Source organism: Oncorhynchus gorbuscha, unplaced genomic scaffold (genome assembly GCF_021184085.1).
Source record: "Oncorhynchus gorbuscha isolate QuinsamMale2020 ecotype Even-year unplaced genomic scaffold, OgorEven_v1.0 Un_scaffold_7201, whole genome shotgun sequence".
Lineage (NCBI taxonomy): Eukaryota > Metazoa > Chordata > Actinopteri > Salmoniformes > Salmonidae > Oncorhynchus > Oncorhynchus gorbuscha.
In genome coordinates, this window is record NW_025750638.1 from 1 (window position 1) to 18350 (window position 18350).

General features: G+C 45.8%; 5 non-coding genes across 5 annotated transcripts; all 5 read left to right on the forward strand.

Moving 5' to 3' along the window:
- Positions 1-7105: 7105 nt before the first annotated feature.
- trnae-cuc lies at positions 7106-7177 on the forward strand. Its single transcript has one exon. It is a non-coding gene; the product is annotated as a tRNA-Glu (tRNA).
- Positions 7178-8079: 902 nt separating this feature from the next.
- trnae-cuc lies at positions 8080-8151 on the forward strand. Its single transcript has one exon. It is a non-coding gene; the product is annotated as a tRNA-Glu (tRNA).
- Positions 8152-10696: 2545 nt separating this feature from the next.
- trnae-cuc lies at positions 10697-10768 on the forward strand. The gene has a single exon. It is a non-coding gene; the product is annotated as a tRNA-Glu (tRNA).
- Positions 10769-12076: 1308 nt separating this feature from the next.
- Positions 12077-12148, forward strand: trnae-cuc. Its single transcript has one exon. It is a non-coding gene; the product is annotated as a tRNA-Glu (tRNA).
- Positions 12149-12257: 109 nt separating this feature from the next.
- trnae-cuc lies at positions 12258-12329 on the forward strand. Its single transcript has one exon. It is a non-coding gene; the product is annotated as a tRNA-Glu (tRNA).
- Positions 12330-18350: the final 6021 nt, after the last annotated feature.

Here is an 18350-nt window from a genome sequence, read left to right on the forward strand (position 1 = left end):
AGGACTCGTTTGCCTGTGGATATAGACCATTTTGTACCTGTTTCCTCCAGCATCTTCACAAGGTCCTTTGCTGTTGTTCTGGGATGGATTTGCACTTTTCGACCCAAAGTTTTAATGACTCCAGCCTAAGTGGATGGAAACTTACGACTTCAACTATATGTACCATTTCAAACTGGGAAACGAATTGCACTGTAGTATCCTTCCCTGGTGGTCTAGTGGTTAGGATTCGATTCCCGGTCAGTGAACTGCTCTTTTGCTACATGTTTACGTGTGCAACCTGTCACAATGAATATAGAAGGTTATCGCACATATGTACCAGCTCACACTGGGAACCGATTTGAAATGTTGTACCCTTCCCTGGTGGTCTAGTGCTTAGGATTCGGCGCTCTCACAGCCGCTGCCCGGGTTCGATTTCCGTTCAGGGAACTAATCTTTTGCTACATGTTTACTTGTGCAACCTGTCACAATGAATATAGAAGGTTATCGCACATATGTACCAGCTCACACTGGGAACCGATTTGCACTGTAGTACACTTCCCTGGTGGTCTAGTGGTTAGGATTCGGCGCTCTCACCGCCGTGACCCGTGTTCGATTCCCGTTCAGGGAACTACGCTCTTGCTACATGTTTACTTGTGCAACCTGTCACAATGAATATAGAAGGTTATCGCACATATGTACCATCTCACACTGGGAACCGATTTGCACTGCAGTGTCCTTCCCAGGTGTTCTAGTGGTGCACCAGACCCTCCTGCAGCAAAGCACCCCACAACATGATGGTGTTCTTCGGCTGAAAGCCTCCGCCTTTCCCTCCAAACATAACAATGGTCATTATGGCCAAACAGTTTGATTTTTGTTTCATCAGACCAGAGGACATTTCTCCAAAAACTAGGATCTTTGTCCCCAAACTGTAGTATGGCTTTTTTATGGCGGTTTTGGAGCAGTAGCTTCTTCCTTGCTGAGCGGCCTCTCGGGGTATGTCGATATAGGACTCGTTTGCCTGTGGATATAGACCATTTTGTACCTGTTTCCTCCAGCATCTTCACAAGGTCCTTTGCTGTTGTTCTGGGATGGATTTGCACTTTTCGACCCAAAGTACGTTCATCTCTAGGAGAGAGAACGCGTCTCCTTCCTGAGCGGTATGACGCCTGCGTGGTCCCATGGTGTTTATACTTGCGTACTATTGTTTCTACAGATGAGCGAGGTACCTTCAGGCGTTTGGAAATTGCTCCCAAGGAGGAACCAGACTTGTGGAGGTCTACATTTTTTTCTGAGGTTTTGCCTGATTTCCTTTGCTTTTCCCATGGAGTCAAGCAAAGAGGCACTGAGTTTGAAGGTAGGCCTTGAAATACATCTACAGGTACTCCTCCAATTGACTCAAAGGATGTCAATTAGCCTATCAGAAGCTTCTAAAGCCATGACATCATTTTCGGGAATTTTACAAACTGTTTAAAGGCACAGCCAACTCATTGTATGTAAACTTCTGGCCCACTGAATTTGTGATACAGTGAATTATAAGTGAAATAATCCCAATGTAAACAATTGTTGGAAAATGACTTGTGTCATAGATGTCCTAACCGTCTGCCAAAACGATAGTTGTTAGCAAGAAATGTGGGGAGGGGTTGACAAACAGGTTTTAATGACTCCAGCCTAAGTGGATGGAAACTTACGACTTCAACTATATGTACCATTTTCAAACTGGGAAACGAATTGCACTCTGCAGCACCTTCCTGGTGGTCTAGTGTTTAGGACTGGCGCTCTCACCGCCGCGGCCCGGTTTCGATTCCCCGGTCAGGGAACTACTTGCTGCTACATGTTTACTTGTACAGCCTGTCACAATGAATATAGTAGGTTGTCGCACATATACCACTTCAAATTGCTAACCGATTTGCTCTGCAGTAAGTCATTCCCAGGTGTTCTAGTGGTGCACCAAACCCTCCTTGCAGCAAAGCACCCCCCACAACATGATGGTGTTATTCTGCTTGAAAGCCTCCCCTTTTCCCTCCAAACATAATAATGGTCATTATGGCCAAACAGTTGGATTTTTGTTTCATCAGACCAGAGGACATTTCTCCAAAAAACAGATCTTGTCCCCAAAACTGTAGTATGGCTTTTTTATGGCGGTTTTTGGAGCAGTAGCTTCTTCCTTGCTGAGCGGCCTCTCTGGGTATGTCGATATAGGACTCGCGCTCTGTGGATATAGACCATTTTGTACCTGTTTCCTCCAGCATCTTCACAAGGTCCTTGTTGTTGTTCTGGGATGGATTTGCACTTTTCGACCCAAAGTTTTAATGACTCCAGCCAAGTGGATGGAAACTTACGACTTCAACTATATGTACCATTTCAAACTGGGAAACGAATTGCACTGTAGTATCCTTCCCTGGTGGTCTAGTGGTTAGGATTCGATTCCCGGTCAGTGAACTGCTCTTTTGCTACATGTTTACGTGTGCAACCTGTCACAATGAATATAGAAGGTTATCGCACATATGTACCAGCTCACACTGGGAACCGATTTGAAATGTTGTACCCTTCCCTGGTGGTCTAGTGCTTAGGATTCGGCGCTCTCACAGCCGCTGCCCGGGTTCGATTTCCGTTCAGGGAACTAATCTTTTGCTACATGTTTACTTGTGCAACCTGTCACAATGAATATAGAAGGTTATCGCACATATGTACCAGCTCACACTGGGAACCGATTTGCACTGTAGTACACTTCCCTGGTGGTCTAGTGGTTAGGATTCGGCGCTCTCACCGCCGTGACCCGTGTTCGATTCCCGTTCAGGGAACTACACTCTTGCTACATGTTTACTTGTGCAACCTGTCACAATGAATATAGAAGGTTATCGCACATATGTACCATCTCACACTGGGAACCGATTTGCACTGCAGTGTCCTTCCCAGGTGTTCTAGTGGTGCACCAGACCCTCCTGCAGCAAAGCACCCCCACAACATGATGGTGTTCTTCGGCTTGTTCCCTCCAAACATAACAATGGTCATTATGGCTAAACAGTTTGATTTTTGTTTCATCAGACCAGAGGACATTTCTCTCAAAACTAGGATCTTTGTCCCCAAACTGTAGTATGGCTATGGCGGTTTTGGAGCAGTAGCTTCTTCCTTGCTGAGCATTTCTCTCGGGGTATGTCGATATAGGACTCGTTTGCCTGTGGATATAGACCATTTGTACCTGTTTCCTCCAGCATCTTCACAAGGTCCTTTGCTGTTGTTCTGGGATGGATTTGCACTTTTCGACCCAAAGTACGTTCATCTCTAGGAGAGAGAACGCGTCTCCTTCCTGAGCGGTATGACGCCTGCGTGGTCCCATGGTGTTTATACTTGCGTACTATTGTTTCTACAGATGAGCGAGGTACCTTCAGGCGTTTGGAAATTGCTCCCAAGGAGGAACCAGACTTGTGGAGGTCTACATTTTTTTCTGAGGTCTTGGCTGATTTCCTTTGCTTTTCCCATGGAGTCAAGCAAAGAGGCACTGAGTTTGAAGGTAGGCCTTGAAATACATCTACAGGTACACCTCCAATTGACTCAAAGGATGTCAATTAGCCTATCAGAAGCTTCTAAAGCCATGACATCATTTTCGGGAATTTTACAAACTGTTTAAAGGCACAGCCAACTTAGTGTATGTAAACTTCTGGCCCACTGAATTTGTGATACAGTGAATTATAAGTGAAATAATCCCTCTGTAAACAATTGTTGGAAAAATGACTTGTGTCATGCACAAAGTAGATGTCCTAACCGACTACCAAAACTATCGTTTGTTAGCAAGAAATGTGTGGAGGGGTTGACAAACAGGTTTTAATGACTCCAGCCTAAGTGGATGGAAACTTACGACTTCAACTATATGTACCATTTCAAACTGGGAAACGAATTGCACTCTAGTACCCTTCCCTGGTGGTCTAGTGGTTAGGATTCGGCCCGGCGGCCCGGTTTCGATTCCGGTCAGTGAAGCTACTCTTTTGCTACATGTTTACTTGTGCAACCTGTCACAATGAATATAGAAGGTTATCGCACATATGTACCAGCTCACACTGGGAACCGATTTACGCTGTTGTATCCTTCCCTGGTGGTCTAGTGGTTAGGATTCAGGGAACTGCTCTTTTGCTACATGTTTACGTGTGCAACCTGTCACAATGAATATAGAAGGTTATCGCACATATGTACCAGCTCACACTGGGAACCGATTTGCACTGTTGTACCCTTCCCTGGTGGTCTAGTGGTTAGGATTCTGCTCTCACCGCCGCGGCCCGGGTTCGATCCCCGGTCAGGGAAATAGTCTATGCTCCTTGTTTACTTGTGCAACCTGTCACTATGAATTTAGTAGGTTGTCGCACATATGTACCACTTCAAATTGCAAACCGATTTGCCCTGCAGTGTCCTTCCCAGGTGTTCTAGTGGTGCACCAGACCCTCCTGCAGCAAAGCACCCCACAACATGATGGTGTTCTTCGGCTTGAAAGCCTCCCCTTTTCCTCCAAACATAACAATGGTCATTATGGCCAAACAGTTCGATTTTTGTTTCATCAGACCAGAGGACATTTCTCCAAAAACTAGGATCTTTGTCCCCAAACTGTAGTATGGCTTTTTATGGCGGTTTTGGAGCAGTAGCTTCTTCCTTGCTGAGCGGCCTCTCGGGGTATGTCGATATAGGACTCGTTTGCCTGTGGATATAGACCATTTTGTACCTGTTTCCTCCAGCATCTTCACAAGGTCCTTTGCTGTTGTTCTGGGATGGATTTGCACTTTTCGACCCAAAGTACGTTCATCTCTAGGAGAGAGAACGCGTCTCCTTCCTGAGCGGTATGACGCCTGCCTCATACCATGGTGTTTATACTTGCATACTATTGTTTCTACAGATGAGCGAGGTACCTTCAGGCGTTTGGAAATTGCTCCCAAGGAGGAACCAGACTTGTGGAGGTCTACATTTTTTTTTCTGAGGTCTTGCTGATTTCCTTTGCTTTTCCCATGGAGTCAAGCAAAGAGGCACTGAGTTTGAAGGTAGGCCTTGAAATACATCTACAGGTACACCTCCAATTGACTCAAAGGATGTCAATTAGCCTATCAGAAGCTTCTAAAGCCATGACATCATTTTCGGGAATTTTACAAACTGTTTAAAGGCACAGCCAACTTATTGTATGTAAACTTCTGGCCCACTGAATTTGTGATACAGTGAATTATAAGTGAAATAATCCCAATGTAAACAATTGTTGGAAAAATGACTTGTGTCATGCACAAAGTAGATGTCCTAACCGACTGCCAAAACTATCGTTTGTTAGCAAGAAATGTGGGGAGGGGTTGACAAACAGGTTTTAATGACTCCAGCCTAAGTGGATGGAAACTTACGACTTCAACTATATGTACCATTTCAAACTGGGAAACGAATTGCACTGTAGTACCCTTCCCTGGTGGTCTAGTGGTTAGGATTCGATTCCCGGTCAGGGAACTGCTCTTTTGCTACATGTTTACGTGTGCAACCTGTCACAATGAATATAGAAGGTTATCGCACATATTTACCAGCTCACACTGGGAACCCATTTGAAATGTTGTACCCTTCCCTGGTGGTCTAGTGCTTAGGATTCGGCGCTCTCACAGCCGCTGCCCGGGTTCGATTCCCGGTCAGGGAACTACTCTTTTGCTACATGTTTACTTGTACAACCTGTCACAATGAATATAGAAGGTTATCGCACATATGTACCAGCTCACACTTGGAACCGATTTGCACTGTAGTACCCTTCCCTGGTGGTCTAGTGGTTCGGATTCGGCGCTCTCACCGCCCCTCCCGGGTTCGATTCCGATCAGGGAACTACTCTTTTGCTACATGTTTACTTGTACAACCTGTCACAATGAATATAGAAGGTTATCGCACATATGTACCAGCTCACACTGAGAACTGATTTGCACTGTATTATCCTTCCCTGGTGGTCTAGTGGTTAGGATTTGGAGCTCTCACCGCCGCGGCCCGGGTTCGATTCCCGGTCAGGGAAATAGTCTATGCTCCTTGTGCAACTTGACATTATGAATTTAGTAGGTTGTCGCACATATGTACCACTTCAAATTGCAAACCGATTTGCCCTGCAGTGTCCTTCCCAGGTGTTCTAGTGGTGCACCAGACCCTCCTGCAGCAAAGCACCCCCACAACATGATGGTGTTCTTCGGCTTGAAAGCCTCCCCCTTTTCCCTCCAAACATAACAATGGTCATTATGGCCAAACAGTTCAATTTTTGTTTCATCAGACCAGAGGACATTTCTCCAAAAACTAGGATCTTTGTCCCCAAACTGTAGTATGGCTTTTTTATGGCGGTTTTGGAGCAGTAGCTTCTTCCTTGCTGAGCGGCCTCTCGGGGTATGTCGATATAGGACTCGTTTGCCTGTGGATATAGACCATTTTGTACCTGTTTCCTCCAGCATCTTCACAAGGTCCTTTGCTGTTGTTCTGGGATGGATTTGCACTTTTCGACCCAAAGTACGTTCATCTCTAGGAGAGAGAACGCGTCTCCTTCCTGAGCGGTATGACGCCTGCGTCATACCATGGTGTTTATACTTGCGTACTATTGTTTCTACAGATGAGCGAGGTACCTTCAGGCGTTTGGAAATTGCTCCCAAGGAGGAACCAGACTTGTGGAGGTCTACATTTTTTTCTGAGGTCTTGCCTGATTTCCTTTGCTTTTCCCATGGAGTCAAGCAAAGAGGCACTGAGTTTGAAGGTAGGCCTTGAAATACATCTACAGGTACACCTCCAATTGACTCAAAGGATGTCAATTAGCCTATCAGAAGCTTCTAAAGCCATGACATCATTTTCGGGAATTTTACAAACTGTTTAAAGGCACAGCCAACTTAGTGTATGTAAACTTCTGGCCCACTGAATTTGTGATACAGTGAATTATAAGTGAAATAATCCCTCTGTAAACAATTGTTGGAAAAATGACTTGTGTCATGCACAAAGTAGATGTCCTAACCGACTGCCAAAACTATCGTTTGTTAGCAAAAATGTGTGGAGGGTTGACAAACAGGTTTTAATGACTCCAGCCTAAGTGGATGGAAACTTACGACTTCAACTATATGTACCATTTCAAACTGGGAAACGAATTGCACTGTAGTACCCTTCCCTGGTGGTCTAGTGGTTAGGATTCGGCGCTCTCACCGCCGCGGCCCGGGTTCGATTCCCGGTCAGGGAACTACTCTTTGCTACATGTTTACTTGTACAACCTGTCACAATGAATATAGAAGGTTATCGCACATATGTACCAGCTCACACTGAGAACCAATTTGCACTGTATTATCCTTCCCTGGTGGTCTAGTGGTTAGGATTCGGCGCTCTCACCGCCGCAGCCGGGTTCGATTCCCGGTCAGGGAAATAGTCTATGCTCCTTGTTTACTTGTGCAACCTGTCACTATGAATTTAGTAGGTTGTCGCACATATGTACCACTTCAAATTGCAAACCGATTTGCCCTGCTGTGTCCTTCCCAGGTGTTCTAGTGGTGCACTAGACCCTCCTGCAGCAAAGCAACCCCACAACATGATGGTGTTCTTCGGCTTGAAATCCTCACCTTTTCCTCCAAACATAACAATGGTCATTATGGCCAAACAGTTCGATTTTTGTTTCATCAGACCAGAGGACATTTCTCCAAAAACTAGGATCTTTGTCCCCAAACTGTAGTATGGCTTTTTTATGGCGGTTTTGGAGCAGTAGCTTCTTCCTTGCAGAGGAAGGTGCTTCCTTGCATTTCAATCTGGGAAACGAATTGCACTGTAGTACCCTTCCCTGGTGGTCTAGTGGTTAGGATTCGGCGCTCTCACCGCCGCGGCCCGGGTTCGACTCCCGATTTCCACTGTAGTACCCTTCCCTGGTGGTTCGACTCCCAGTTTGACTCCCGATTTGCACTGTAGTACCCTTCCCTGGTGGTCTAGTGGTTAGGATTCGGCGCTCTCACCGCTGCGGCCCGTTAGGTTCGATTCACGGTCAGGGAACTACTCTTTGCTACATGTTTACTTGTACAACCTGTCACAATGAATATAGAAGGTTATCGCACATATGTACCAGCTCACACTTGGAACCGATTTGCACTGTCGTACCCTTCCCTGGTGGTCTAGTGGTTAGGATTCGGCGCTCTCACCGCCGCGGCCCGGGTTCGATTCCCGGTCAGGGAACTACTCTTTTTGCTACATCTTTACTTCTACAACCTGTCACAATGAAAATAGAAGGTTATCGCACATATGTACCAGCTCACACTGAGAACCAATTTGCACTGTATTATCCTTCCCTGGTGGTCTAGTGGTTAGGATTCGGCGCTCTCACTGTTTACGGGTTCGATTCCCGGTCAGGGAAATAGTCTATGCTCCTTGTTTACTTGTGCAACCTGTCACTATGAATTTAGTAGGTTGTCGCACATATGTACCACTTCAAATTGCAAACCGATTTGCCCTGCAGTGTCCTTCCCAGGTGTTCTAGTGGTGCACCAGACCCTCCTGCAGCAAAGCACCCCCACAACATGATGGTGTTCTTCGGCTTGAAAGCCTCCCCTTTTCCCTCCAAACATAACAATGGTCATTATGGCCAAACAGTTCGATTTTTGTTTCATCAGACCAGAGGACATTTCTCCAAAAACTAGGATCTTTGTCCCCAAACTGTAGTATGGCTTTTTATGGCGGTTTTGGAGCAGTAGCTTCTTCCTTGCTGAGCGGCCTCTCGGGGTATGTCGATATAGGACTCGTTTGCCTGTGGATATAGACCATTTTGTACCTGTTTCCTCCAGCATCTTCACAAGGTCCTTTGCTGTTGTTCTGGGATGGATTTGCACTTTTCGACCCAAAGTTTTAATGACTCCAGCCTAAGTGGATGGAAACTTACGACTTCAACTATATGTACCATTTCAAACTGGGAAACGAATTGCACTGTAGTATCCTTCCCTGGTGGTCTAGTGGTTAGGATTCGATTCCCGGTCAGTGAACTGCTCTTTTGCTACATGTTTACGTGTGCAACCTGTCACAATGAATATAGAAGGTTATCGCACATATGTACCAGCTAACACTGGGAACCGATTTGCACTGTAGTACCCTTCCCTGGTGGTCTAGTGGTTAGGATTCAGTGCTCTCACCGCCGCGACCTGGGTTCGATTCCCGTTCAGGGAACTAATCTTTTGCTACATGTTTACTTGTGCAACCTGTCACAATGAATATAGAAGGTTATCGCACATATGTACCATCTCACACTGGGAACCGATTTGCACTGCAGTGTCCTTCCCAGGTGTTCTAGTGGTGCACCAGACCCTCCTGCAGCAAAGCACCCCACAACATGATGGTGTTCTGAGCGGGCTCTCGAGGTATTCGATATAGGACTCGTTTGCCTGTGGATATAGACCATTTTTACCTGTTTCCTCCAGCATCTTCACAAGGTCCTTTGCTGTTGTTCTGGGATGGATTTGCACTTTTCACACCAAAGTACGTTCATCTTAGGAGAGAGAACTGCAGTCTCCTTCCCAGCGGTTCTGCGTTTGTCCCCAAACTGTAGTATGGCTTTTTTATGGCGGTTTTGGAGCAGTAGCTTCTTCCTTGCTGAGCGGCCTCTCGGGGTATGTCGATATAGGACTCGTTTGCCTGTGGATATAGACCATTTTGTACCTGTTTCCTCCAGCATCTTCACAAGGTCCTTTGCTGTTGTTCTGGGATGGATTTGCACTTTTCGACCCAAAGTACGTTCATCTCTAGGAGAGAGAACGCGTCTCCTTCCTGAGCGGTATGACGCCTGCGTCATACCATGGTGTTTATACTTGCGTACTATTGTTTCTACAGATGAGCGAGGTACCTTCAGGCGTTTGGAAATTGCTCCCAAGGAGGAACCAGACTTGTGGAGGTCTACATTTTTTTCTGAGGTTTTGCCTGATTTCCTTTGCTTTTCCCATGGAGTCAAGCAAAGAGGCACTGAGTTTGAAGGTAGGCCTTGAAATACATCTACAGGTACTCCTCCAATTGACTCAAAGGATGTCAATTAGCCTATCAGAAGCTTCTAAAGCCATGACATCATTTTCGGGAATTTTACAAACTGTTTAAAGGCACAGCCAACTCATTGTATGTAAACTTCTGGCCCACTGAATTTGTGATACAGTGAATTATAAGTGAAATAATCCCAATGTAAACAATTGTTGGAAAAATGACTTGTGTCATGCACAAAGTAGATGTCCTAACCGTCTGCCAAAACGATCGTTTGTTAGCAAGAAATGTGGGGAGGGGTTGACAAACAGGTTTTAATGACTCCAGCCTAAGTGGATGGAAACTTACGACTTCAACTATATGTACCATTTCAAACTGGGAAACGAATTGCACTGTAGTACCCTTCCCTGTTCGTCTAGTGGTTAGGATTCGGCGCTCTCACTGCCGCGGCCCGGGTTCGATTCCCGGTCAGGGAACTACTATATTGCTACATGTTTACTTGTACAACCTGTCACAATGAATATAGAAGGTTATCACACATATGTACCAGCTCACACTTGGAACCGATTTGCACTTTCGTACCCTTCCCTGGTGGTCTAGTGGTTAGGATTCGGCGCTCTCACCGCCGCGGCCCGCGTTCGATTCCCGGTCAGGGAACTACTCTTTTGCTACATCTTTACTTGTACAACCTGTCACAATGAATATAGAAGGTTATCGCACATATGTACCAGCTCACACTGAGAACCAATTTGCACTGTATTATCCTTCCCTGGTGGTCTAGTGGTTAGGATTCGGCGCTCTCACCGCCGCGGCCCGGGTTCGATTCCCGGTCAGGGAAATAGTCTATGCTCCTTGTTTACTTGTGCAACCTGTCACTATGAATTTAGTAGGTTGTCGCACATATGTACCACTTCAAATTGCAAACCGATTTGCCCTGCAGTGTCCTTCCCAGGTGTTCTAGTGGTGCACCAGACCCTCCTGCAGCAAAGCACCCCCACAACATGATGGTGTTCTTCGGCTTGAAAGCCTCCCCCTTTTCCCTCCAAACATAACAATGGTCATTATGGCCAAACAGTTTGATTTTGTTTCATCAGACCAGAGGACATTTCTCCAAAAACTAGGATCTTTGTCCCCAAACTGTAGTATGGCTTTTTTATGGCGGTTTTGGAGCAGTAGCTTCTTCCTTGCTGAGCGGCCTCTCGGGGTATGTCGATATAGGACTCGTTTGCCTGTGGATATAGACCATTTAGTACCTGTTTCCTCCAGCATCTTCACAAGGTCCTTTGCTGTTGTTCTGGGATGGATTTGCACTTTTCGACCCAAAGTACGTTCATCTCTAGGAGAGATAACGCGTCTCCTTCCTGAGCGGTATGACGCCTGCGTCATACCATGCTGTTTATACTTGCGTACTATTGTTTCTACAGATGAGCGAGGTACCTTCAGGCGTTTGGAAATTGCTCCCAAGGAGGAACCAGACTTGTGGAGGTCTACATTTTTTTCTGAGGTTTTGCCTGATTTCCTTTGCTTTTCCCATGGAGTCAAGCAAAGAGGCACTGAGTTTGAAGGTAGGCCTTGAAATACATCTACAGGTACACCTCCAATTGACTCAAAGGATGTCAATTAGCCTATCAGAAGCTTCTAAAGCCATGACATCATTTTCGGGAATTTTACAAACTGTTTAAAGGCACAGCCAACTCATTGTATGTAAACTTCTGGCCCACTGAATTTGTGATACAGTGAATTATAAGTGAAATAATCCCAATGTAAACAATTGTTGGAAAAATGACTTGTGTCATGCACAAAGTAGATGTCCTAACCGTCTGCCAAAACGATCGTTTGTTAGCAAGAAATGTGGGGAGGGGTTGACAAACAGGTTTTAATGACTCCAGCCTAAGTGGATGGAAACTTACGACTTCAACTATATGTACCATTTCAAACTGGGAAACGAATTGCACTGTAGTACCCTTCCCTGGTGGTCTAGTGGTTAGGATTCGGCGCTCTCACTGCCGCGGCCCGGGTTCGATTCCCGGTCAGGGAACTACTATTTGCTACATGTTTACTTGTACAACCTGTCACAATGAATATAGAAGGTTATCACACATATGTACCAGCTCACACTTGGAACCGATTTGCACTGTCGTACCCTTCCCTGGTGGTCTAGTGGTTAGGATTCGGCGCTCTCACCGCCGCGGCCCGGGTTCGATTCCCGGTCAGGGAACTACTCTTTTGCTACATCTTTACTTGTACAACCTGTCACAATGAATATAGAAGGTTATCGCACATATGTACCAGCTCACACTGAGAACCAATTTGCACTGTATTATCCTTCCCTGGTGGTCTAGTGGTTAGGATTCGGCGCTCTCACCGCCGCGGCCCGGGTTCGATTCCCGGTCAGGGAAATAGTCTATGCTCCTTGTTTACTTGTGCAACCTGTCACTATGAATTTAGTAGGTTGTCGCACATATGTACCACTTCAAATTGCAAACCGATTTGCCCTGCAGTGTCCTTCCCAGGTGTTCTAGTGGTGCACCAGACCCTCCTGCAGCAAAGCACCCCCACAACATGATGGTGTTCTTCGGCTTGAAAGCCTCCCCCTTTTCCCTCCAAACATAACAATGGTCATTATGGCCAAACAGTTTGATTTTTGTTTCATCAGACCAGAGGACATTTCTCCAAAAACTAGGATCTTTGTCCCCAAACTGTAGTATGGCTTTTTTATGGCGGTTTTGGAGCAGTAGCTTCTTCCTTGCTGAGCGGCCTCTCGGGGTATGTCGATATAGGACTCGTTTGCCTGTGGATATAGACCATTTTGTACCTGTTTCCTCCAGCATCTTCACAAGGTCCTTTGCTGTTGTTCTGGGATGGATTTGCACTTTTCGACCCAAAGTACGTTCATCTCTAGGAGAGAGAACGCGTCTCCTTCCTGAGCGGTATGACGCCTGCGTGGTCCCATGGTGTTTATACTTGCGTACTATTGTTTCTACAGATGAGCGAGGTACCTTCAGGCGTTTGGAAATTGCTCCCAAGGAGGAACCAGACTTGTGGAGATCTACATTTTTTTCTGAGGTCTTGCCTGATTTCCTTTGCTTTTCCCATGGAGTCAAGCAAAGAGGCACTGAGTTTGAAGGTAGGCCTTGAAATACATCTACAGGTACACCTCCAATTGACTCAAAGGATGTCAATTAGCCTATCAGAAGCTTCTAAAGCCATGACATCATTTTCGGGAATTTTACAAACTGTTTAAAGGCACAGCCAACTTAGTGTATGTAAACTCTGGCCCACTGAATTTGTGATACAGTGAATTATAAGTGAAATAATCCCTCTGTAAACAATTGTTGGAAAAATGACTTGTGTCATGCACAAAGTAGATGTCCTAACCGACTCCCAAAACTATCGTTTGTTAGCACGAAATGTGTGGAGGGGTTGACAAACAGGTTTTAATGACTCCAGCCTAAGTGGATGGAAACTTACGACTTCAACTATATGTACAATTTCAAACTGGGAAACGAATTCCCCTCTAGTACCCTTCCCTGGTGGTCTAGTGGTTAGGATTCGGCCTTTGCCCGGTTTCGATTCCCGGTCAGCGAGCTACTCTTTTGCTACATGTTTACTTGTGCAACCTGTCACAATGAATATAGAAGGTTATCGCACATATGTACCAGCTCACACTGGGAACCGATTTACGCTGTATTATCCTTCCCTTGTGGTCTAGTGGTTAGGATTCGATTCCCGGTCAGGGAACTGCTCTTTTGCTACATGTTTACGTGTGCAACCTGTCACAATGAATATAGAAGGTTATCGCACATATGTACCAGCTCACACTGGGAACCGATTTGCACTGTTGTACCCTTCCCTGGTGGTCTAGTGGTTAGGATTCGGTGCTCTCGCCGCGGCCCGGGTTCGATTCCCGGTCAGGGAACTACTCTTTTGCTACATGTTTACTTGAACAACCTGTCACAATGAATATAGAAGGTTATCGCACATATGTACCAGCTCACACATGGAACCGACTTGCACTGTAGTACCCTTCCCTGGTGGTCTAGTGGTTAGGATTCGGTGCTCTCACCGCTGCGGCCCGGGTTCGGCACAGCCAACTCATTGTATGTAAACTTCTGGCCCACTGAATTTGTGATACAGTGAATTATAAGTGAAATAATCCCAATGTAAACAATTGTTGGAAAAATGACTTGTGTCATGCACAAAGTAAATGTCCTAACCGTCTGCCAAAACGATCGTTTGTTAGCAAGAAATGTGGGGAGGGGTTGACAAACAGGTTTTAATGACTCCAGCCTAAGTGGATGGAAACTTACGAATTCAACTATATGTACCATTTCAAACTGGGAAACGAATTGCACTGAAGTACCCTTCCCTGGTGGTCTAGTGGTTAGGATTCGGCGCTCTCACTGCCGCGGCCCGGGTTCGACTCCTGATTTCCACTGTAGTACCCTTCCCTGGTGGTTCGACTCTCAGTTCGACTCCTGATTTGCACTGTAGTACCCTTCCCTGGTGGTCTAGTGTTTAGGATTCTGCGCTCTCACCTCCGCAGCCTGGGTTCCACTCCTGATTTCCACTGTACTACCCTTCCCTGGTGGTTCGACTCCCAGTTCGACTCCCGATTTGCACTGTAGTACCCTTCCCTAGTGGTCTACTACTCTTTTGCTACATGTTTACTTGTACAACCTGTCACAATGAATATAGAAGGTTATCGCACATATGTACCAGCTCACACTGAGAACCGATTTGCACTGTATTATCCTTCCCTTGTGATCTAGTGGTTAGGATTTGGCGCTCTCACCGCTGCGGCCCGGGTTCAATTCCCGGTCAGGGAACTACTCTTTTGCTACATGTTTACTTGTACAACCTGTCACAATGAATATAGAAGATTATCGCACATATGTACCAGCTCACACTGAGAACCGATTTGCACTGTAGTACCCTTCCCTGGTGGTCTAGTGGTTAGGATTCGGCGCTCTCACCGCCGCGGCCGGGGTTCCATTCCCGGTCAGGGAACTACTCATTTTGCTACATGTTTACTTGTACAACCTGTCACAATGAATATAGAAGGTTATCGCACATATGTACCAGCTCACACTGGGAACCGATTTGAAATGTTGTACCCTTCCCTGGTGGTCTAGTGCTTAGGATTCGGCGCTCTCACTGCCGCGGCCAGGGTTCGATTCCCGGTCAGGGATCTACTCTTTTGCTACATCTTTACTTGTACAACCTGTCACAATGAATATAGAAGGTTATCGCACATATGTACCAGCTCACACTGAGAACCAATTTGCACTGTATTATCCTTCCCTGGTGGTCTAGTGGTTAGGATTCGGTGCTCTCACCGCCGCGGCCCAGGTTCGATTCCCGGTCAGGGAAATAGTCTATTCTCCTTGTTTACTTGTGCAACCTGACATTATGAATTTAGTAGGTTGTCGCACATATGTACCACTTCAAATTGCAAACCGATTTGCCCTGCAGTGTCCTTCCCAGGTGTTCTAGTGGTGAACTAGACCCTCCTGCAGCAAAGCACACCCACAACATGATGGTGTTCTTCAGCTTGAAAGCCTCCCCCTTTTCCCTCCAAACATAACAATGGTCATTATGGCCAAACAGTTCGATTTTTGTTTCATCAGACCAGAGGACATTTCTCCAAAAACTAGGATCTTTGTCCCCAAACTGTAGTATGGCTTTTTATGGCGGTTTTGGAGCAGTAGCTTCTTCCTTGCAGAGCGGCCTCTCGGGGTATGTCGATATAGGACTCGTTTGCCTGTGGATATAGACCATTTTGTACCTGTTTCCTCCAGCATCTTCACAAGGTCCTTTGCTGTTGTTCTGGGATGGATTTGCACTTTTCGACCCAAAGTACGTTCATCTCTAGGAGAGAGAACGCATCTCCTTCCTGAGCGGTATGACGCCTGCGTCATACCATGCTGTTTATACTTGCGTACTATTGTTTCTACAGATGAGCGAGGTACCTTCAGGCGTTTGGAAATTGCTCCCAAGGAGGATCCAGACTTGTGGAGGTCTACATTTTTTTCTGAGGTTTGCCTGATTTCCTTTGCTTTTCCCATGGAGTCAAGCAAAGAGGCACTGAGTTTGAAGGTAGACCTTGAAATACATCTACAGTTACACCTCCAATTGACTCAAAGGATGTCAATAAGCCTATCAGAAGCTTCTAAAGCCATGACATCATTTTCAGGAATTTTACAAACTGTTTAAAGGCACAGCCAACTTTGTGTATGTAAACTTCTGGCCCACTGAATTTGGGATACAGTGAATTATAAGTGAAATAATCCCTCTGTAAACAATTGTTGGAAAAATTACTTGTGTCATGCACAAAGTAGATGTCCTAACCGACTGCCAAAACTATCGTTTGTTAGCAAGAAATGTGTGGAGGGGTTGACAAACAGGTTTTAATGACTCCAGCCTAAGTGGATGGAAACTTACGACTTCAACTATATGTACCATTTCAAACTGGGAAACGAATTGCACTGTAGTACCCTTCCCTGGTGGTCTAGTGGTTAGGATTCGATTCCCGGTCAGTGAACTGCTCTTTTGCTACATGTTTACGTGTGCAACCTGTCACAATGAATATAGGTTATCGCACATATGTACCAGCTCACACTGGGAACCGATTTGAAATGTTGTACCCTTCCCTGGTGGTCTAGTGGTTAGGATTTGGCGCTCTCACCGCCGCGGGTCGGGTTCGAATCCCCGGTCAGGGAACTACTCTTTTGCTACATGTTTACTTGTGCAACCTGTCACAATGAATATAGAAGGTTATCGCACATATGTACCAGCTCACACTGGGAACCGATTTGCACTGTAGTACCCTTCCCTGGTGGTCTAGTGGTTAGGATTCGGTGCAAAAACTAGGTTATTGCAAAAACTAGGGTCTTTGTCCCCAAACTGTAGTATGGCTTTTTTATGGCGGTTTTGGAGCAGTAGCTTCTTCCTTGCTGAGCGGCCTCTCGGGGTATGTCGATATAGGACTCGATTGCCTGTGGATATAGACCATTTAGTACCTGTTTCCTCCAGCATCTTCACAAGGTCCTTTGCTGTTGTTCTGGGATGGATTTTCACTTTTCGACCCAAAGTACGTTCATCTCTAGGAGAGAACGCGTCTCCTTCCTGAGCGGTATGACGCCTACGTGGTCCCATGGTGTTTATACTTGCGTACTATTGTTTCTACAGATGAGCGAGGTACCTTCAGGCGTTTGGAAATTGCTCCCAAGGAGGAACCAGACTTGTGGAGGTCTACATTTTTTTCTGAGGTCTTGGCTGATTTCCTTTGCTTTTCCCATGGAGTCAAGCAAAGAGGCACTGAGTTTGAAGGTAGGCCTTGAAATACATCTACAGGTACACCTCCAATTGACTCAAAGGATGTCAATAAGCCTATCAGAAGCTTCTAAAGCCATGACATCATTTTCGGGAATTTTACAAACTGTTTAAAGGCACAGCCAACTTTGTGTATGTAAACTTCTCGCCCACTGAATTTGTGATACAGTGAATTATAAGTGAAATAATCCCTCTGTAAACAATTGTTGGAAAAATGACTTGTGTCATGCACAAAGTAGATGTCCTAACCGACTGCCAAAACTATTGTTTGTTAGCAAGAAATGTGGGGAGGGGTTGACAAACAGGTTTTAATGACTCCAGCCTAAGTGGATGGAAACTTACGACTTCAACTATATGTACCATTTCAAACTGGGAAACGAATTGCACTGTAGTACCCTTCCCTGGTGGTCTAGTGGTTAGGATTCGATTCCCGGTCAGTGAACTGCTCTTTTGCTACATGTTTACGTGTGCAACCTGTCACAATGAATATAGAAGGTTATCGCACATATGTACCAGCTCACACTGGGAACCGATTTGAAATGTTGTACCATTCCCTGGTGGTCTAGTTGTTAGATTTCGGCGCTGTCACTGCCGCTGCCCGGGTTCGATTCCCCGATTTGCTACATGTTTACTTGTGCAACCTGTCACAATGAATATAGTGGTTATGACTACCAGCTCACACTGGGAACCGATTTGCACTGTAGTACCCTTCCCTGGTGGTCTAGTGGTTAGGATTCGGCGCTCTCACCGCTGTGCCCCGGGCTCGATTCCCGGTCAGGGAACTACTTTTTGCTACATGTTTTACTTGTGCAACCTGTCACAATGAATATAGAAGGTTATCGCACATATGTACCAGCTCACACTGGGAACCGATTTGCACTGTAGTACCCTTCCCTGGTGGTCTAGTGGTTAGGATTCGACGCAAAAACTAGGTTATTGCAAAAACTAGGATCTTTGTCCCCAAACTGTAGTATGGCTTTTTTATGGCGGTTTTGGAGCAGTAGCTTCTTCCTTGCTGAGCGGCCTCTCGAGGTATGTCGATATAGGACTCGTTTGCCTGTGGATATAGACCATTTTGTACCTGT